This window comes from Lepidochelys kempii, chromosome 28 (genome assembly GCF_965140265.1).
Source record: "Lepidochelys kempii isolate rLepKem1 chromosome 28, rLepKem1.hap2, whole genome shotgun sequence".
NCBI lineage: Eukaryota > Metazoa > Chordata > Testudines > Cheloniidae > Lepidochelys > Lepidochelys kempii.
Genome location: NC_133283.1, coordinates 4,082,037 through 4,104,350, shown reverse-complemented (window position 1 = coordinate 4,104,350; position 22,314 = coordinate 4,082,037). Strand labels below are relative to the sequence as shown.

At 50.0% G+C, this 22,314-nt stretch overlaps 1 protein-coding gene and 3 non-coding genes across 7 annotated transcripts in view; 2 read left to right on the top strand and 2 right to left on the bottom strand.

Moving 5' to 3' along the window:
• LOC140904199 (uncharacterized) overlaps positions 1-22,314 on the bottom strand; it is a 302,914-nt gene that overhangs the window by 156,311 nt on the left and 124,289 nt on the right. The gene's annotated exons all lie outside the window — the stretch shown is intronic.
• TRNAE-UUC (transfer RNA glutamic acid (anticodon UUC)) lies at positions 37-108 on the top strand. The gene has a single exon. It is a non-coding gene; the product is annotated as a tRNA-Glu (tRNA).
• On the bottom strand, positions 5,269-5,350 carry TRNAS-AGA (transfer RNA serine (anticodon AGA)). The gene has a single exon. It is a non-coding gene; the product is annotated as a tRNA-Ser (tRNA).
• Positions 13,220-13,293, top strand: TRNAT-UGU (transfer RNA threonine (anticodon UGU)). Its single transcript has one exon. It is a non-coding gene; the product is annotated as a tRNA-Thr (tRNA).

Sequence of the window (22,314 nt, the reverse complement as noted above, 5' to 3'; positions counted from 1 at the left end):
ACGAGGGGTTGGCTTAGAGAAGCCCAGGAGTGCCAGTCCCATGTGGTCTAGTGGTCAGGATTCCTGGTTTTCACCCAGGCGGCCTGGGTTCAATTCCCGGTGTGGGAAAAGGGCAGTGCTTTTGCTCAGAGGGGAGGCAGGAATTGAAAAAAGAAAAGGAGGACTTGTGGCACCTTAGAGACTAACCAATTTATTTGAGCATAAGCTTTCGTGAGCTACAGCTCACTTCATCGGATGCATACTGTGGAAACTGCAGAAGACATTATATACACAGAGACCATGAAACAATACCTCCTCCCACCCCACTCTCCTGCTGGTAATAGCTTATCTAAAGTGATCACTCTCCTTACAATGTGTATGATAATCAAGGTGGGCCACTTCCAGCATAAATCCAAGTATTGTGTATTTATATACACAAGAAATCATTCTGTGTGTATATAAAGTCTGCTGCAGTTTCCACGGTAAACATCTGATGAAGTGAGCTGTAGCTCACGAAAGCTCATGCTCAAATAAATTGGTTAGTCTCTAAGGTGCCACAAGTACTCCTTTTCTTTTTGCGAATACAGACTAACACGGCTGTTCCTCTGAAACCTGTCATTGTAAGGAGAGTGGTCACTTTGGATAAGCTGTTACCAGCAGAAGAGTAAGTTTGTGTGTGTGGTTTTTGGAAAAAAAAAAAAAAGGGGGGGGGTGAGAAAACCTGGATTTGTGCTGGAAATGGCCCAACTTGATTATCATACACATTGTAAAGAGAGTGATCACTTTGGATGGGCTATTACCAGCAGGAGAGTGAGTTTGGGGGCGGTGGGGGTGGGCGGAGGGTGAGAAAACCTGGATTTGTGCTGGAAATGGCCCAACTTGATGATCACTTTAGATAAGCTATTACCAGCAGGAGAGTGGGGTGGGAGGAGGTATTGTTTCATGGTCTCTGTGTATATAATGTCTTCTGCAGTTTCCACAGTATGCATCCGATGAAGTGAGCTGTAGCTCACGAAAGCTCATGCTCAAATAAATTGGTTAGTCTCTAAGGTGCCACAAGTACTCCTTTTCTTTTTGCAAATACAGACTAACACGGCTGTTACTCTGATACCAGGAATTGAAAGGAACTGGGAAGGATCCTGTCAGTAAGGGAGTTGGACAGTGTTGGGAGGGGATCCCAGAAGTGGGGGTGGGGGGCAGAGATCTTGGGGGAGATCAGGGAAGGATCCCAGCAGCGTGGGAAGTGGGGAGCACAGGCCTAGCACAGGGGCTGGGGAGAGTGAATGTCTCCCTCTAAACTCACCAAGGACAGGCTCGGAAGAACGACGTATTTGTTGGTAAATGTCAATATCTGTGTAAACACGCAACCCAATGGCAAAATATTGCCATCGATAATAATCAAAATTGACAGATGGGCAAAGTAAGACACATGCTGCTTGAGAACTTATCCTATCCTAATCCTATAGGGTTCCCTTATGCCTTAAGCACTACCATGTGGGTGTTTCATTTCCCTCCTCATTTGCACACAGAGAAACAATTTCCTTTGCACGGATCCCTGAACAGCAAAATCGTCCTGTGTCTCTTGTCTGAGCCAGGGCATTCAATTCCACTGAAACTTTCTATCCTCCAATGGCAATGGTCAGACAGAGGGGACGTGGCCACCTCCCCCCCAGGCAGTGAGATATTCACTCTCCTCTTTCTTTATGCTGCTGTTGTTCTTCCATGAATCAACAAGGATGGAATAAAAAGCTGAGTTTACTCCAGAGTGAGGAAGGAAAGGAGCCACCAACTCCCCCAAAAATCTCAGTGCCCCAGAGAAAACCTGCCACTGGAATCACTGATGTGCTGCCGACATGTTGGGGAAAGGGACTGTCTGAATTGTCAAGGCAGGGAATGAACAATGAACAATTAACCACAAACACACTCTAACCATGCTCCAGCCAGAAGGGAAATGGGCAGGAATTGTCACTGTTCAGCCATGGACACACTTACAGAACTACCCAGCTGTCAGTGTGGTGTCTTACCACCCAAGGTGCCAAATGGAGCCAGTCTGGACTTCTGGTCTTACTCTGAGGCAAGTCGACATTCAAAATGCTGCAGTGGCGTGATAAGGAAGATGCTCGAAGTGGATGGGAAATTTGCAGTGTAGACATCTTGGCTCAGGCTCAGCACCGGGCTCTGGGACCCCGCAAGGTTGGAAGGGAGTTTTGCAAGCGAAAAAGGTAAAACGGCCATGGAGTATTACCTTGGACTCAGTGGCAGTTCTCCATTGGTCGCTCTGCTTTGGGGCAGGGACAAAACCACGTCCCGCTGCATTCGTTAGTGCAAAGGGTGGTTTAGGATTTTTATTCTCAGACACGGTGCACTAAGCAGGACTCCACCCTTGGCATAAATTAAATGAGCCGCCCACAGAGTCTGCCAGCCACAATGCGCCATTTGGTGGGAGAGCTCAGACCTGCCCTGTCCCAGAGGAAGGGGGATCATCCGCGAGGGGCCTGGAACACTGACCTATCAGCTCTTACCTCCCAAACGCTCAGTACCTCTATTATCAGTGCCCGTGAGTGTAATTTAAACCATAAAAACAGGCATAGTGGGCTAGACCAAAGGCCCATTTAGCTCTGTATCTTGTCCTCTGACTGTAGCCAATACCAGGTGCCCCAAAAGCCTCTCAACAAGGCACCCCTGGGAGTTGAAGCCAGGATCTCCTGTTTATGAAACCGGTGCTGTATCCAGCTAAGCCATGGTGTCTGCCCACACCTGACTCCCTGCCAGACCCCACCGGGGCCTGACAAGCTTTTCTTGTGCTTGGATTCTGCAAAAGCAGAGCATGTGTGTGTGTGTGTGAAAGAGAGAGAGAGAGAGACAGAGAGAGAGCGAATCTTTGGCCAGGTCTGCACTACCAAGTTATTTCAGCATCATTATATTGTTCGGGCGTGTGAAAAACACACGAGGCTCCCTCCGTCGCCAGCTTTTGGCTGGTGTACACACCGCACTGCCCCGTCGGGGTGACAAAACTGCCCTGTTTTGGCAACAAAATAAAACGGCCTCGAGGAGCGGCCTAGAGCTTTTTGCAGCAAACTTAAAGCAACAAAGCGTCAGTGTAACTGGCCTCGCCAGTATCCCACAATGCCCGCCGTGAACTCGCCTGCCCTGCCGTCCTGCTCCGGGGGCTCCGGGACGTTCTGACAGCTGAGCCGGCGGCTCTGCTCCGGCCGCCAGGAGCAAATCGCTGCCGTGGGATGCTGCTCCCCTGCACTGCGAACACAGAGCAGGGGTGGCAGAAGCTTCCTTACAGTGTGTGTGGGGGGGGCCCTACCGGTGTCCAAACTGTGGAACCCCCCTGATGCTCCTTCCCCAAGGCCCTTCACTCACTGCACCCCTTCTCCCTGAGGCCCCACCCCAGCCCTTCCCCAAGGCCACACCCACAGAATGCCTCTTCCCCCCAAGAGTCTGCCTTGTCCCCCCCTCCCTTGTCGGTCCTTACAGCTGGTAAAAAGTGGTAAAGCCATGGCCCTCTACACCCCCCTGTTCTGGCACCCCTGACACAGAGCTAGGCAGGCAGCAACGGGTGTGTGTGTGTGTGAGAGAGAGAGACTGCTGTGCTGAGCCAGTGAGGGAAGCGGGGGCTGATGTCGGGGCTGTCCCCCTCCCCCTGCCTCAGTAAAGGGGTGTCCCCCTCCCCCTGCCTCAGGACTGGTTGCTTCCAGCAGCTCTCTGAACTGACAGCCTGCCACACTCGCTCTTCCCCAACACACACAGTCCCCCCGCACACACGGTCTCTCCCCCGCCCCGCTCATTGCAGGTGAAGAGCAGCTGGCGATCGAGTCGGATGCCCAGGGAACGAAGGGACAGAGAAACCCGCCTCGTGGTGCCGCGCAGGCCCACGGGACCCTGCAAACCCTTCCCAAAAGACCCTGCGGCCGGTGGCACAGGGGGATAGCCACCCACCGTGCACTGCTCTGTGTGCCGATGCACGAGCTGCTGGCGTGGATGCGCTCTGGTGACGCAGGGAGCATAGTATTTAATTAAAACGCTTCAACTAAAGCGGCATAACGCTGTAAGGTAGCGTAGCCATAGCCTCAGGCGAGAAAAGACCCGCTTCCCATTGACACCAGGATACTCAGGCACTGAAACTAAAGAGCCACCATAGAATCATAGAATCATAGAATATCAGGGTTGGAAGGGACCCCAGAAGGTCATCTAGTCCAACCCCCTGCTCAAAGCAGGACCAATTCCCAGTTAAATCATCCCAGCCAGGGCTTTGTCAAGCCTGACCTTAAAAACCTCTAAGGAAGGAGATTCTACCACCTCCCTAGGTAACGCATTCCAGTGTTTCACCACCCTCTTAGTGAAAAAGTTTTTCCTAATATCCAATCTAAACCTCCCCCACTGCAACTTGCAACCTCCCCCACTGCAACCTCCCCACTGCAACCAGCTCCTCTTTAAAGGAAAAGGACCTAGGGGTGACAGTGGACGAGAAGCTGGATATGAGTCAGCAGTGTGCCCTTGTTGCCAAGAAGGCCAATGGCATTTTGGGATGTATACGTAGGGGCATTGCCAGCAGATGGAGGGACGTGATCGTTCCCCTCTATTCGACGTTGGTGAGGCCTCATCTGGAGTACTGTGTCCAGTTTTGGGCCCCACACTACAAGAAGGATGTGGATAAATTGGAAAGAGTCCAGCGAAGGGCAACAAAAATGATTAGGGGTCTAGAACACATGACTTATGAGGAGAGGCTGAGGGAGCTGGGATTGTTTAGCCTGCAGAAGAGAAGAATGAGGGGGGATTTGAAAGCTGCTTTCAACTACCTGAAAGGGGGTTCCAAAGAGGATGGCTCTAGACTGTTCTCAATGGTAGGAGATGACAGAACGAGGAGTAATGGTCTCAAGTTGCAGTGGGGGAGGTTTAGATTGGATATTAGGAAAAACTTTTTCACTACGAGGGTGGTGAAACACTGGAATGCGATACCTAGGGAGGTGGTAGAATCTCCTTCCTTAGAGGTTTTTAAGGTCAGGCTTGACAAAGCCCTGGCTGGGATGATTTAACTGGGAATTGGTCCTGCTTTGAGCAGGGGGTTGGACTAGATGACCTTCTGGGGTCCCTTCCAACCCTGATATTCTATGATGGCTCTTTAGTTTCAGTGCCTCTCCTTCCTTAGAGGTTTTTAAGGTCAGGCTTGACAAAGCCCTGGCTGGGATGATTTAACTGGGAATTGGTCCTGCTTCGAGCAAGGGGTTGGACTACATGACCTTCAGGGGTCCCTTCCAACCCTGATATTCTATGATTCTCTGTAGTTGGCAGGATTTGAACCCGTGCAAGGAGCCCCCAATGGATTTCTAGTCCATCGCCTTAACCACTCAGCCACAACTACTGACTTTTGGCAGCGCTCCCACTGCACACTAGTTCTGTTCTCACTGCATGATCGTTTCCAATTGTTTCCTCAGACCAGCTTCCCCAGCACACTGACAGCTGTGCCATTGTGTCAGTGGGCCTGTGGCTGAACAGCGAGAATTCCTGCACTTTCCCTGCTGGCTGGAGCACGAGGAGAGAGTGTTTGTGGATAAGGATGTCAGCGATGTCTGAGAATGGAGCCCAACACTGTGGCATTTAATTTCAGAAAGGGGAACTGTGCAAAAATGAAGAGGTTAGTTAAACAGAAATTAAAAGGTACAGTGACTAGAGTTTCAGAGTAGCAGCCGTGTTAGTCTGTATCCGTAAAAAGAAAAGGAGGACTTGTGCCACCTTAGAGACTAACCGATTTATTAGAGGAGATTTATTAGAGCATAAGCTTTCGTGAGCTACAGCTCACTTCATCGGATGCATGCAGTGGAAAATACAGTGGGGAGATTTATATACACAGAGAACATGAAACAATGGGTGTTACCATCCACACTGTAACCAGAGTGATCAGGAAAGGTGAGCGATTACCAGCAGGAGAGCGGTGGAGGACCTTTTGTAGTGATAATTAAGATGAGCCATTTCCATCAGTTGACAAGAACCGTAGGAGGAGAAATAAACAAGGGGAAATAGTTTTACTTTGTGTAATGACCCATCCACTCCCAGTCTCTATTCAAGCCTAAGTTAATTGTATCCAGTTTACAAATTAATTCCAATTCAGCAGTCTCTCTTTTTGGAGTCTGTTTTTGAAGTTTTTTTGTTGAAGAATTGCCACTTTTAGGTCTGTAATCGAGTGACCAGAGAGATGGAAGTGTTCTCCAACTGGTTTTTGAATGTTCTAATTCTTGACGTCTGATTTGTGTCCATTTATTCTTTTACGTAGAGACTGTCCAGTTTGACCAATGTACATGGCAGAGGGGCATTGCTGGCACATGATGGCATATATCACATTGGTGTATACCCCAAATTAAAAAACACAGTAAAAGAATTTAAAAAGAGCCACCGTGGCTTAACAACCATGTAAAAGAAGCAGTGAGAGATAAAAAGGCATCTTTTAAAAAGTGGAAGTCAGATCCTAGTGAGGTAAATAGAAAGGAGCACAAATACTGCCAAATGAAGTGTAAAAGTATAATAAGAAAAGCCAAAAAGGAGTTTGAAGAACAGCTAGTCAAAACCTCAGAAGGTAATAACAAAATGTTTTTAAAGTACATCAGAAGCAGGAAGCCTGCTACACAACCAGTGGGGCCCCGGACGATCGAGATACAAAAGGAGCACTTAAAGACGATACAGTCATGGCGGAGAAACTAAATGAATTCTTTGCTTCAGTCTTCACGTCTGAGGATGTTAGGAAGATTCCCAAACCTGAGCCATCCTTTGTAGGTGACAAATCTGAGGAATTGTCACAGATTGAAGTGTCATTAGCGGAGGTTTTGGAATTAATTGAGAAACTTAACAGTAAGAAGTCACTGGGACCAGATGGCATTCACCCAAGAGTTCTGAAAGAACTCAAATGTGAAATTGTGGAACGATTAACTAGGGTTTGTAATCTGTCCTTTAAATCAGCTTCTGTACCCAGTGACTGGAAGACAGCTAATGTTACACCAATATTTTAAAAGGGCTCTAGAGGGGATCCTGGTAATTACAGACCAGTAAGTCTAACATCAGTACTGGGCAAATTGTTGGGCAAAAGTCAACATGGTTTCTGTAAAGGGAAATCATGTCTTACTGATCTCTTAGAGATCTTTGAATGGGCAACAAACATGCAGACAAGGGGGATCCAGTCGACATAGTGTACTTAGATTTCCAAAAAGCCTTTGAGAAGGTCCCTCACCAAAGGCTCTTGCCTACATTAAGTTGCCATGGGATAAGAGGGAAGATCCTTTCATGGATTGAGAACTGTTTAAAAGACAGGGAACAAAGGATAGGAATAAATGGTAAATTTTCAGAACGGAGGGGGTAACTTGTGGTGTTCCCCAAGGGTCAGTCCTAGGACCAAACCTATTCAACTTATTCATAAATAATCTGGAGAAAGGGATAAATGGTGAGGTGGCAAAGTTTGCAGATGATACTAAACTGCTCAAGATAGTTAAGACCAAAGCAGATTCTGAAGAACTTCAAAAAGATCTCACAAAACTAAGTGACTGGGCAGCAAAATGGCAAATGAAATTTAATGTGGATAAATGTAAAGTAATGCACATTGGAAAAAATAACCCCAATATGATTGGGGGTTAATTTAGCTCCAGCCAATCAGGAGAAAGATCTTGGAGTCACCGTGGATAGTTCACTGAAGACGTCCACGCAGTGCGCAGCGGCTGTCAAAAAAGCAAACGGGGTGTTAGGAATCATTAAAAAAGGGATAGAGAATAAGACGGAGAAGATCTTATTGCCCTTTGTGACCGGTTTCAATCGGTACACCGAGCCCCTAGCGGGAGATGGAGAGTGTTAGGCTATAGATATTCAGGCCTGTCTGTAAAGGCCTATACGCTAAGAATTTAGGTGTATTCTTATCACTTGGCTAGTTCTAGAGGTATAAAAGAAAGAATCAAAACCACTGTCTGCCGGTGTAAGGGCCTTCTCTTACTGTGACAGTCTGAGGCCCTGTTCTTAGGCTAAGGCCTTTGGCTAAGCAGCAGAGGCAGCCATAAGCTGGGAAGCGAACGGTCACCTCCTCACATTCCCAACTAGTCACATTGAAATAAGGTGCTATTGGGCTGTTAGGAACACAATCCTGTCCTGATAATGCCTATCGCCTCCAGAGAAAGGGAAGTGCCTAGAAAATGTAAAAGGAAACATAGGTTGATAGCATCCTGTCTGGCAAGAACTCACTTATCAATACTAGGATGTGAAATCCTCACTTCTGTATTGTCTTGTCATTATAGTTCCCACTTTGCTGTTGTTTGTCTGTATAATCTCTGTCTGGTTCTGTGATTGTTCCTGTCTGCTGTATAATTAATTTTGCTGGGTGTAAACTAATTAAGGTGCTGGGATATAATTGGTTACATAATCATGTTACAATATGTTAGGATTGGTTAGTTAAATTTCAGGAAAACGATTGGTTAAGGTATAGCTAAGCAGAACTCAAGTTTTACTATATAATCTGTAGTAATCAGGAAGTGAGGGGGTGTGGGTGGGGGTGGGCATGTGAGATGGGAACAGGGAATGGGGGTAAGAAAATTGGAATCATGTTTTGCTAAAGGGGGAGATGGGAACAGGGAATGGGAGTAAGGAAGTTGGAATCATGTTTGGCTTAGGGTAGGAATGGGAACAGGGACACAGGTGTAAGGCTCTGTGGTGTCAGAGCGGGGAAGGGGGACACTAAGGAAGGAAACTGGAGTCATGCTTGCTGGAAGTTCACCCCAATAAACATAGAATTGTTTGCACCTTTGGACTTGGGGTATTGTTGCTCTCTGTTCATGCGAGAAGGACCAGGGAAGTAAGTGGGTGAAGGAATAAGCCCCCTAACAGAGAGCTATGGTCCCACAGGCAGGCCTCAGTCACACCTTTCGGGCGCTGGGGAATTAGCGGAAAAGGTGTGCCAGCCGGAGTCCGTAGTGCACCCCTCAAGCCCCGGGGCACGCTGGCCCGAGTCCGTAGCATGCCCCTCAAGCCCCGGGGCACGCCGGCGCGGGTCTACGGTGCGCGGTCCTGCTACCCGAGGCGGGCTGGCCGGGGCAGGGGAACGCAGGCCCACCCGACTCCACTGCGTTCCAGCCCAGGGCCCTGACAGTGGCGGGAGGCGAAGGTCCCGCCGCTGGGTGAGTGGAGAACCATCCGCGCCCCGCTGACCAAATACGCCCCCCACATGGTGCAGTTCTGCCCCTGGGCTACTTCCTCTCCGGTCCCTCCAGCTTGTCCGGGTGTCTCTGTGTCGGGCTCACGCTGGCCCGGGCTACAGCCGGGCCCCTCCGGGGACTCAGCGGCTGGCAGCCCTGGTCGCCCCAGTCCTTCCTCCCGGTCAGGTTCCTCCTGGCCCAGGGCCCCCCCTGGGTCGGCAGCAGGGTCTGGAGGGAGCAGCCAGCAGCCTGGGTCTCCCTCCCTCCCAGTTGCCGCCCTCCATGGGCCCACCCTTTTTACTTCTGTCCCACCCCACCCCTTCCGGGGATTGGCGTACGCTTGGCCTGGCCCCGGCCACTCAGGCTGAGAGGGTGGCTCTTTACGCTCTGGTTCGGAGGAACCCACCCTGGCTCCCTACACCCTTATACAAATCCATGGTTCGCCCACATCTTGAATCCTGCATACAGATGTGGTCTCCTCACCTCAAAAAAGATCTACGGGCATTAGAAAAGGTTCAGAGAAGGGAAACTAAAACAATTAGGGGTTTGGAACGGGTCCCATAGGAGGAGAGCTTAAAGAGGCTAGGACTTTTCAGCTTGGAAAAGAGGAGACAAAGGGGAGATATGATAGAGGTCTGTAAAATCATGAGTGGTGTGGAGAAGGTGAATAGGGAAAAGTTATTTACTTGTTCCCATAATATAAGAACTAGGGGCCACCAAATGAAATTCATGGGAAAACAAATAAAAGGAAGTTCCTCTTCACACAGCGCACAGTCAACCTGGGGAACTCCTTGCCTGAGGAGGTGGTGAAGGCTAGGACTATAACAGGGTTGAAAAGAGAACTGGATAAATTCATGGAGGTTAAGTCCATGAATGGCTATTAGCCAGGATGGGTAAGGAATGGTGTCCCTAGCCTCTGTTTGTCAGAGAGTGGAGCTGGATGGCAGGAGAGAGATCACTGACCGTTACCTGTTCGGTTCACTCCCTCTGGGGCACCTGGCATGGGTCACTGTCGGGAGGCAGGATACTGGGCTGGATGGACCTTTGGTCTCACCCCGTCTGGCCGTTCTTATGTAGCTGCAGGTTGCTATTGATTTCCTTCCCTGACAATTCAGACCGTCCCTTTCCCGTCATATCGCCGGCAAATCGGTGACTCCACTAGCAGGGGGCAGGTTTTCTCTGGGGCACTGAGCTTTGCCAGGGGGTTCATGGCTCCTTTTTTCCTCTCACCCTGGAGTAAACTCAGCTTCTTATTCCAACCTTGATGTTTCATGGAATAACAACAGCAGCATGAAGAAAGAGGTGGACAGGACGGGTCTCAGGGGAGGGGCAGAGAGGTGCAGGCAGTGGGCAGAGGTGGGTCTCAGGGAGGGGGCAGAGAGGTGTGGGAGGTGGGCAGGGCAGGTCTCAGGGGAGGTGGCAGAGAGGTGTGGGAGGTGGGCAGGGCGGGTCTCAGGGGAGGTGGCAGAGAGGTGTGGGAGGTGGGCAGGGCGGGTCTCAGGGGAGGTGGCAGAGAGGTGTGGGCGGTGGGCAGGGCGGGTCTCAGGGGAGGGGACAGAGAGGTGTGGGTGGTGGGCAGGGCGGGTCTCAGGGGAGGGGGCAGAGAGGTGTGGGAGGTGGGCAGGGCGGGTCTCAGGGAGGGGGCAGAGAGGTGTGGGAGGTGGGCAGGGCGGGTCTCAGGGGAGGTGGCAGAGAGGTGTGGGCGGTGGGCAGGGCGGGTCTCAGGGGAGGGGACAGAGAGGTGTGGGTGGAGGGCAGGGCGGGTCTCAGGGGAGGTGGCAGAGAGGTGTGGGAGGTGGGCAAGGCGGGTCTCAGGGAGGGGGCAGAGAGGTGTGGGAGGTGGGCAGGGCGGGTCTCGGGGGGGGGCAGAGAGGTGTGGGAGGTGGACAGGGCGGGTCTCAGGGGAGGGGCAGAGAGGTGTGGGAGGTGAGCAGGGCGGGTCTCAGGAGAGGGGGCAGAGAGGTGTGGGCGGTGGGCAGGGCGGGTCTCAGGGAGGGGGCAGAGAGGTGTGGGAGGTGGACAGGGCGGGTCTCAGGGGAGGGGACAGAGAGGTGTGGGTGGTGGGCAGGGTGGGTCTCAGGGGAGGGGCAGAGAGGTGTGGGAGGTGGGCAGGGTGGGTTTCAGGGAGGGGGCAGAGAGGTGTGGGAGGTGGACAGGGCGGGTCTCAGGGGAGGGGCAGAGAGGTGTGGGAGGTGAGCAGGGTGGGTCTCAGGAGAGGGGGCAGAGAGGTGTGGGAGGTGGACAGGGCGGGTCTCAGGAGAGGGGGCAGAGAGGTGTGGGCGGTGGGCAGGGTGGGTCTCAGGGGAGGGGTAGAGAGGTGTGGGAGGTGAGCAGGGTGGGTCTCAGGGAGCGGGCAGAGAGGTGTGGGAGGTGGACAGGGCGGGTCTCAGGAGAGGGGGCAGAGAGGTGTGGGCGGTGGGCAGGGCGGGTCTCAGGGGAGGGGACAGAGAGGTGTGGGTGGTGGGCAGGGCGGGTCTCAGGGGAGGGGCAGAGAGGTGTGGGAGGTGAGCAGGGTGGGTCTCAGGAGAGGGGGCAGAGAGGTGTGGGAGGTGGACAGGGCGGGTCTCAGGGGAGGGGCAGAGAGGTGTGGGCGGTGGGCAGGGTGGGTCTCAGGGGAGGGGCAGAGAGGTGTGGGAGGTGAGCAGGGTGGGTCTCAGGGAGGGGGTAGAGAGGTGTGGGAGGTGGGCAGGGCGGGTCTCGGGGGGGGCAGAGAGGTGTGGGAGGTGGACAGGGCGGGTCTCAGGGGAGGGGCAGAGAGGTGTGGGTGGTGGGCAGGGCGGGTCTCAGGGGAGGCGCAGAGAGGTGTGGGCAGTGGGCAGGGCAGGTCTCAGGGAGGGGGCAGAGAGGTGAGGGTGGTGGGCAGGGCGGGTCTCAGGGGAGGCGCAGAGAGGTGTGGGCGGTGGGCAGGGCAGGTCTCAGGGGAGGGGGCAGAGAGGTGAGGGTGGTGGGCAGGGCGGGTCTCAGGGGAGGGGCAGAGAGGTGTGGGCGGTGGGCAGGGCAGGTCTCAGGGGAGGGGGCAGAGAGGTGAGGGTGGTGGGCAGGGCGGGTCTCAGGGGAGGGGCAGAGAGGTGTGGGCGGTGGGCAGGGCAGGTCTCAGGGGAGGGGCAGAGAGGTGTGGGAGGTGGGCAGGGTGGGTCTCAGGGGAGGGGCAGAGAAGTGTGTGCGGTGGGTAGGGCAGGTCTCAGGGAGGGGGCAGAGAGGTGTGGGCGGTGGGCAGGGCGGGTCTCAGGGGAGGGGCAGAGAGGTGTGGGCGGTGGGCAGGGGTGTCTCAGGGGAGGGGACAGAGAGATGTGGGCAGTGGGCAGGGCGGGTCTCAGGGGAGGGACAGAGAGGTGTGGGCAGTGGGCAGGGTGGGTCTCAGGGGAGGGGCAGAGAGGTGTGGGCTGTGGGCAGGGTGGGTCTCAGGGAGGGGCAGAGAGGTGTGTGCGGTGGGTAGGGCAGGTCTCAGGGAGGGGGCAGAGAGGTGTGGGTGGTGGGCAGACCTTGGGGCAGTGGGTGGAGAGGGAGAAGCAGGAGGCAAGGAGGCCTCAGGGGAGGAGCGGAGTGAGGAAAAGGTGGACCAGGAGGCCTGAGCAGAAGAGGCAGAGCTGGGGTGGGAAGTGATGAAATGGGAGAGAGGGTGGGGCACAGGTGGGGCCTCAGAGGGAGGAGAACAAACAAGGGGTGTGGAGGGGGGCCCGATGGCCCCCCCACTTCTTTGGAGCTTCCACTGCTCACGCCCAGCCTCCCCAAATGCAAGAGCCACAGGCCACCTATTCTCTGGGTCTTCACTAAGCAAGCATCTCCCCAGGCTATGCCTCCTGCAGACCCGGGGCTAGCTACACCAGGGTTAGGTTGCTATAACTGCATTGCTTGGGGGGGGTAAATTTTTTACACCCCGAGGTATTGTAATGACACCGACCTAATTTTGTATTGTAGACCCGTCCAAAGAATCACACACACACCTTGGGAGCAAAACTTCTCCTGCTCCTCTGCTTGACAGAACCGAATCACAAGCAACGCTTGTCCGGCCGTGGTGGGGGTGGGCAGGGAGTCAGGTGAGGGCAGACACCATACATTAGCCAGAGACGGGCACCATGGCTTAGCTGGCTAAAGCACCTGTCTTGTAAACAGGAGATCCTGGGTTCGACTCCCAGTGGTGCCTTGTTGCATGGCTTTTTAGGGCACCTGATATTGGCTACAGTCAGAAGACAAGAGATAGATGGACCTTTGGGATAGCCCAGTGTGTTTTTTCTTATGGTTTAAATTATAATCGCAGTCACTGATAATAGTGTTACTGAAAGTTTGGGAGTTAGGAGCTCGTAGGTCAGTGGCCCAGCCCTGTCACAGACGACCCCCTCGCTCTGGGACAGGGGCGGGTCTGAGCTCTCCCACCAAATGGCTCATTGGGGCTGCCAGAATCTGTGGGCGGCTCATTTAGTTTACGCCGAGGGTGGAGTCCTGCTTAGTGCACCGTGTCTGAGAACAAAAATCCTAAACCTCCCTTTGAAATAACGAATGCAGCAGGACGTGTTTTTGTCCCTGCCCCAAAGCAGAAAGACCACTGGAGAAATGCCACTGAGCCCGGGGTAATACTTCACTGCGGTTTTACCATTTCCGCTTGCGAAACTCCCTCTCAACCTTCTGGGCCCCTAGAGCAGGGTACTGAGCCTAGGCAAGACACGTACAGTGCAACTTTACAGCCCAAGTCGCATGATCTTGATTAATATGACACAGGCCAGCTGTGCGTGTTTCACTGCACTGTAGTCGTATCCTAATGTTATGTCTACACTGCAATTAAAACACCCAGGGCACCTGTCTCAAAGCCCGGGTGAGCTGACTCAGGCTTATGGGGCTTGGGCTGCAGGACTATAAAATGACAGTGCAGACCTATGAGCTTGAGCCCAACCTCTGAGGCCCCAGGAGGGGTGAGGGTTTCCGAACCCAGGCTTCAGCCTGAACACAGATATCTGCTCCCCAGTTTTTAGCCCCACAGCTTGAGCTCCATAAGCCCAAGTCAGATGACCCAGGCCAGCCCTGCTGCCATCTTTATCCCAGGAGAGATGGACTCTAAGGGTACGTCTCCATTGCAATGTCAGCCCAGGGGTGGCACCCTGTGCTCAAAGCAGCACCCTGGAAGCCCCATAGTCACCACTGTCACATAATGATGACATGGTTCGTACAACATGTGTCTTGTGAGGTATCATTGTAAAAGTTGTGATCTGTTGAACGTTAATACCTGGTTGGATGGTGTGTGCTATCCTTTTTTGTCTGGGAAGTGATGAAGTTTTCCTCTGGGTGCGTTACTGAAATATGTTCTGAGGTTGGGAAGTGCCCACCACCAGTCTTTTAGGTGCGACAATGGAAAAGCTAGGCTCGCTGCTGGTCCATTAAAGGTATCCACACTCACAAGGTCTATCCCAGGAACCGTGTATAATGCAGACTTCTCCAAGATAGCACAGAGACAATGGACACTGCTTGACTCACATCCTAGCAAAGGAGCTTTCTAGAAAGTTGGAAGAAACTATGAAAGAGGGGAAGAGACATCATGACTTGGCCTCGCTCCCTCACAAATCAACATCTGGAAACACATCAGGAGGACAAAGACTGCACTGAAATAATTCAGAGATCAGAAGAGAATAATAATAATTCATTCAAATTAAAGTCCCCAAACAGACTAGTATTGGTTTTTCAGAAGAAAATTTTCAATTTGGGGGATTTTGTTTTCCCAGTCAGACCTTGCCAAGGGAAGCAGAGAGAAAATGTTTGAGTTGCCTCCTTCAGAACAGCTTGGCCTAGACACGCTAGCTGTGGGTCACTGTCGTGGTCTTGCTGAGGTGGGGGGCATTTAAATTATTTGGGCAGGTCCCAGGGTATTTGGGGGAGATTATTAGGATGTTACCTTTTGAGATACAAACGAAGAAATATAGAACTCTTTGAGAAATCTGGGAATTAGACACATTTTATTGAAAGCAGGGAAGTCTGAGTTCCTGAGAAGGTTTTTGTTTACAGGAAGCATTGTGGCTTGGTCTGTCATTGTACCAAAGGGGAGATGGTTGTTCGTTAAGGAGGGGCGAAGACTAAATGTGCACAATGAGGATGGGATTCAAACCCATGCATGCAAAGTACAATAGATTAGCAGTCCATCACCTTAACCACTCAGTCACCTCATCTGAGCTGTTGAAGAACAGACAGGAGGAGAAATCTAAGGCCAGCAGAAGTAGGGAAAAGAAAGAGTTTTTAAATACTAAGTGTAAGGAGGATCTGAATGATCTCCCCCCTCACATCTAGAGATGAGCTGGGGGAAAGACTTCAGGACCAGGCCATGTTTACACAGACAGGCCTCCTCTGCCTAGATATGCAGCAAGTATCCTTTGTATAAAACAAACAAAAAAACATAAAGGTAATTCTTCTGTTTTCCTGCAGTCAGCGAAAAATTTGTAAAAAGAAAGGGGTATTTATAAGCAATCATCTGTCCCCACCCAGGGGCTGGGGAATGTTTATTTAGTTTTTCAGACACTTTATGGGCAAGCTGTCACCAGTGGAAGAACACCCCAGAACGCTGTGGGTCCCCTGTCGCAACAAAAAATTGGGTTCTGTGTTTGTCTCGTTATTCCTGTTATTTTGGTGGATATTCTAAATTCTTCAGGCGTGACACCCCCTTTTAATTGGACATGTCGTGCTGCCCCTTTTGGGACCAAGGGAAAATGTACCCTAATTCAACCTCTTGCACCCCCTACTCCGCCACCTCCCTCCAAATTGTCTGTGACACCCCCATCCCCACGGTGGCCTACCCCCATCCAGAGGCCTGTGGTTCTTAATGCAACTGGTTTACAAATGACTATCGCTCTGTTCCCCACTGACTCGTCGCTCAGTACAACATTTCCTAACTGTTCTCAGTTTACCAAAGTAGGTGAAAGAATGTTGCTATGAGTAATTTCGAACTCATTCGAATTGGGTGGATGGGAATTAAACAAGAACATCTGAAAATGGCGAGCCCTCACAAATTACCTCTGGGAAGGCTGAAACTCATTGCAGGAAGCTGACTCAGCAGCTCGAATCCAATGCTTGGAACCTGCCCTAGAGCTACTGGACAGGGGGGATTATAATAGCGATTTGCACTCAGCTCAACCGACCGTTTGTTTGGAAATGTTATTCTAACCCTCGATCAGGGTTGGAAGAGACCTCAGAATGTCATTGAGTCCAACCCCCTGCTCAAAGCAGGACCAACACCAACTAAATCATCCCAGCCAGGGCTTTGGCAAGCCGGGCCTTACAAACCTCTGAGGATGGAGATTCCACCACCTCCCTAGGGAGCCCATTCCAGTTCTTCATCATCCTCCTAGGGAAATAGTGTTTCCTAATATCCAACCTACACCTCCCACACTGCAACTTGAGACCATTACTCCTTGTTCTGTCATCTGCTACCACTGAGAACAGTCTAGATCCATCCTCTTTGGATCCACCTTTCAGGTAGTTGAAAGCAGCTATCAAATCCCCCCTCATTCTTCTCTTCTGCAGGCTAAACAATCCCAGTTCCCTCAGCCTTTCCTCATAACTCATGTGTTGCAGTCTCCTGATCATTTTTGTTGCCCTCTGCTGGACTCTCTCCAATTTGTCTACATCCTTTCTGTAGTGGGGGGGCTAAAAACTGGAGATAATACTCCAGATGTGGCCCCACCAGTGCCAAATAGCAGGGAATAATCACTTCCCTCGATCTGCTCGCAATGCTCCTGCTAATGCAGCCCAATATGACCAGTTACCCATATTAAATGCAGACAGAGCAATATTTTATAAATTATTTACTGTCCATTCGGTAGGTTATTTCCTATTTAGTCAAAAATGATGAAGATGCTCTAAGGGGATGGGAGAGAGCTGTCCCATCCGTGTAGTTAATCCACCTCCCCAAGAGGTGGTAGCTATGTCAGTGGGAGAAGCTCGGTCAGTGAGTGGGCAAGCTGTGGTGTCTACAGGTATATATAAAGTTTAATCGAACCCCATTTTTAAAACCACTGTGGTCTGGGAGTGGAAAAAGAGCTGTCTGAGGCAGGGCCTGTCCTTCAAGATCCTTGAGATCACTGACTTACCAATGCAAATGTCATGGGGGGTGTAGCTCAGTGGTAGAGTGTTTGACTGCAGATCAAGTGGTCCGTCGTTCAAATCCAAATGCCCTCTTCCTTTAACAAAAAGAATTGCATATCCATTTCCATTATGTTCAGGAGTTCCACTGAATAGGGATACCTGAAGTGAATGGAAACACTCAATGTTTTCCTCTACAAACGCATAAAAACCTAGCAAACAGGTCCCTCCACTGAAATCAGTTCCAATCCTCTAAGTGTCTAGTTTATGTTTTCATCCATTAAACAAAGGTATAATATGAAGGCACATTTGCAGGTCCTTGGTCTCTGTGGGCTACAATGTGCAGAAGAACAAGAACCCCATCCCCTTGGGAGGAATGGACTAGTTTGTGCTACATTTGGTAAGTAAGTTGCCATTGGGACTGAAAACTCTACTGGAGGTGGACAGGAACCTCTGACAAAAATAAAATAACCAAGATTTACCAAACTACCTGTTACACATTCAAACCTCTCTTTGTGCACACAATAGAAATTGGGGCTCTAATAAATGGCAACCTTCCTTTAACACAAATCGCTGTTCCTTGTGACTTTCTGATGCATTCAAATGCCAGGTGTTTAAAGGGAATGTGCTTCTCGTTCATGATCAGCAGCAGAGTCTCTGTAAGGTTACCAACCATAGAGCTGGTTGTGTCTGCATCTAAGTAACTGCAGAGTTAGTGTAGTACCAGATAGTTAATTGCACAGTCTTACTTCTCTAGTCTCACTTTCTGGTCTCATTGATCGCTTGGGTAGAAACAGCAATGGTTTAGTGGTTTTTGGTTTTTTCTCCCTTCATTTTCTCCTAAGGAATGTGGATAAATTGGAGAGAGTCCAGCAAAGGGCAACAAAAATGATTAGGGGTCTGGAACACATGACTTATGAGGAGAGGCTGAGGGAGCTGGGATTGTTTAGCCTGCAGAAGAGAAGAATGAGGGGGGATTTGATAGCTGCTTTCAACTACCTGAAATGGGGTTCCAAAGAGGATGGATCTAGACTGTTCTCAGTGGTAGAAGAGGACAGGACAAGGAGTAATGGTCTCAAGTTGCAGTGGGGGAGGTTTAGGTTGGATGTTAGGAAAAACTTTTTCACTAGGAGGGTTGTGAAACACTGAAATGCGTTACCTAGGGAGGTGGTGGAATCTCCTTCCTTAGAAGTTTTTAAGGTCAGGCTTGACAAAGCCCTGGCTGGGATGATTTAATTGGGGATTGGTCCTGCTTTGAGCAGGGGGTTGGACTAGATGACCTCCTGAGGTCCCTTCCAACCCTGATATTCTATGATTCTATGATCTTTAGCATGTTATTTAAAGTTTCAGAATAGCAGCCGTGTTACTCTGTATCCGGAAAAGAAAAGGAGGACTTGTGGCACCTTAGAGACTAACCAATTTATTTGAGCATAAGCTTTCGTGAGCTACAGCTCACTTCATCGGATGCATTCAGTGGAAAATACAGTGGGGAGATTTATATACACAGAGAACATGAAACAATGGGTGTTACCATACACACTGTAACCAGAGTGATCAGGTAAGGTGAGCTATTACCAGCAGGAGAGCCGGGGGGAGGGGGAGAACCTTTTGTAGTGATAATCAAGGTGGGCCATTTCCACCAGTTGACAAGAACATCTGAGGAACAGCGGGAGGGGAGGGGGGTCAGGGGAAATAAACATGGGGAAATAGTTTTACTTTGTATAATGACCCATCCACTCCCAGTCTTTATTCAAGCCTAATTAATTGTATTCAGTTTGCAACTTAATTCCAATTCAGCAGTCTCTCATTGGAGTCTGTTTCTGAAGTTTTTTGGTTGAAGAATTGCCACTTTTAGGTCTGTAATCGAGTGACCAGAGAGATTGAAGTGTCTCCGACTGGCTTTTGAATGTTCTAATTCTTGACGTCTGATTTGTGTCCATTTATTCTTTTACATAGAGACTGTCCAGTTTGACCAATGTACATGGCAGAGGGGCATTGCTGGCACATGATGGCGTATATCACATCGGTAGATGTTCAGGTGAACGAGCCTCTGATAGTGTGGCTGATGTGATTAGGCTCTATGATGGTGTCCCCTGAACAGATATGTGGGCACAGTTGGCAACGGGCTTTGTTGCAAGGATAGGTTCCTGGGTTAGTGGTTCTGTTGTGTGGTGTGTGGTTGCTGGTGAGTATTTGCTTCAGGTTGGGGGGCTGTCTGTAAGCAAGGGCTGGCCTGTCTCGCAAGATCTGTGAGAGTGATGGGCCGTCGTTCAGGATAGGTTGTAGATCCTTGATGATGCGTTGGAGAGGTTTTAGTTGGGGGCTGAAGGTGACGGCTAGTGGCATTCTGTTGTTTTCTTTGTTGGGCCTGTCCTGTAGTAGGTAACTTGTGGGTACTCTTCTGGCTCTGTCAATCTGTTTCTTCACTTCAGCAGGTGGGTATTGTAGTTGTATGATGTATTCTCTGTGTATATAAATCTCCCCATTGTATTTGCCACTGAATGTATCCGATGAAGTGAGCTGTAGCTCACGAAAGCTTATGCTCAAATAAATGTATTAGTGTCTAAGGTGCCACAAGTCCTCCTTTCCTTTTTTCATGTTATTTAAAGTTCCCTGTGGGTCAGGATAATACCATCTCCTTGAAATAGGTGGGGAAGTGGCCTGTTTGTATAACCTAAAATAAAGGAGCTTTTGTAAAACAGTTCTGCCTTTAAATGTGCTGGGATAAAAATTGGAAATAGTAAATTCCATGGCCAGACACCAGGCCAGGATCAATTGATTTTTTATTCTGGCCAGGATCTATTAATTGCAGAAGAAACAAACTCTCAGGAAGTAGCTGTAATTTGTCCCCAAACCTTTCTTTGTTCTCATATGCTATCAGGGATTCTCTTCTAGAGGGCAGAGTTAAGGTTATCTGGGTTGACAGTTAAGGTTACTGTCGCTCTGTATTCCCTGTTTTTCCAGAGTTTGAGTTTTACTGAACTCGATGTTCTGGAAGGGTAAGAGATTTTCATAAAGTTAACTCTGTTGTAACACAGGCTGTTGTTAGTGACAAATAATGAGACTAATCCCTCACTGCGGTAATTCCACTGACTTCAATGTACTCTTTCCCCGTTTCTAGTTCCAAAAAAATAAGCAAATTAAAACAACTTTGAGAACTAAAATGCTGTGAGAAATCGGAAATTTTAGTAGCTCACATAATTCAGTTTCTTCTGTGTCTTGTGCGTGTGTAAATGGCACAACACGTTAACTTATAAACACATCTTTCTTAACTTCTTTAAGTTTTATCTAGTACATTAACTATATCAGGTGGGTTGTTCAATGCCGTGAGGTTTTCATGCATTGCCCCGAACATATTTTTCATATTATGTAAATGAACACAACTCACTGACCAGAAACTTGTGTATTTCATGATGTGAAGTGCGTCGGTAGCTGAGATTAATAGGTTTATTTTCTCTCTCTCTCTCTCTCTCTGTGAGGCAGAACAAAATAATTTAGTGATGCAGAAAATGTTCCCTTCTGCTCCAGAACTGCCTCGGAATCACCTTCCCTTCATAGATTAATCTGCCCCTGTGTCTCTTTGAGGAAAATATTGTTTCTATGAAAAAAACCCAATTTTTTAATTAAAGGAACTGAGACAGAATGGCCACATGATGGCTACACAATGTCAGGAATGCAAAGCAGCAGGTTCCCTCTGGCTGCCCCTTCTGGCTCATTAATTGCACTATTTGGAACCTGCATCTAAAATTACACCCTTCCTGGGAGCAAGATTCAAAACTGCCTAAGGAAACCTCATTGGGTTTCAATTGCAGCAAAGGCAGGGGGGTGAGGGGAGAACACAGGGGTCTCAGAGCTTCTCCTTTGTCCCAGGGAGAAGGGTCTAGAGGGCTCAAATAGGGGGGCTAGTTGGCACGACTCCTAGGTTCTATTCCTGGCTGTGAGAGGAAAGGGGTGTCTAGTGGATTAGAGTGGGGGCCTAGGAGTCAAAGAGAAAACCTCTCCCTTTTCAGCTTCAATGCACATTGAACAAGAACATGGCTTCTCATTTCTTAGGTTCTGATGCCATCATGTGGCCATTTCATTTCACTTCTTATTGTTAAAAGGTTTGGGTACTTTGCACAGAAACATTATTTCCTGGGGAGAGACGGAGAAGTGGAAGCTGCATTGATTTAATCCTCCAAAAAATAGATAAGGATTAAAATATTCCCCAGACAGCTCAGTCCCACCCGTCCCCCCTCGCTGCTGCCAGTGTAGCTCATTTCTGTCCCACAGCCCCGAGAACTGCTGGGTGCAAGTCCTGGGCCCGTGTGAAGTAAAGGTAGGGGTGACTCTGCCTGCCGAGACTTTTCAGTATAAAAATTCAGACATGACACCATGCCTGGTGAAGGAGATACAGATGTGTTGTTTGATTGTTTTTCTCATTTTAAATGTACTTGATCATTCTGATGGCAAAAATATTTCTACGAGACCATGAAAAAAGGAAGAAACTGTGAAAATACCCATGGGAGAGAGGGGGGTTTCCGAGAACCAGGGTAGAGATGGAGATTTTCATGAAACGGGGACAGGCCAAAGTAGGGCCTTTAGCTGGAGCAAAAGGGGAGGGTTTTTTGTGCAGTTCCATTTTAACCAGCCTCACATCCTGTAATCCCTAATGCCCCACCCTACCCCCAACATGTGACCTCCAGCCTCCCCACTGGCAAAGCCACTTGTGACTCCTAAGACAGCCCCATTGGTCTGGCCCTCCTCCCCCCTGCAAAAACTGCAGATCCCCCAGCGCTCCCTCTCGTAGCTGGATCCCCTGGCAATCAGATGTCTCTGCAGAATGGCCGCGGTTACTCTCCTGTGTGTCTGTTCAAGGACAGCTTCTGACTTCTCCTGAGAATGCAGCTGAGAAATGACTCGCCCGTCTCCAGTTCTCTCCTGTGGGCTCTGAGAAGCAGGATGGGGCCTGTATGGTAAAGTCCCTTCAACATTCCCCTTTCATCCCAGCCCTGGGATGTCGCCAGTAGCCGCTGTCCCCTGGGAGCAGCAAAGGAAGTTTCCACCCACCCAGGAGGCTCCAGCCTGGAACTAAAGTCAGCTTCAGGCTTCTCCTCTCTCCCTTCTT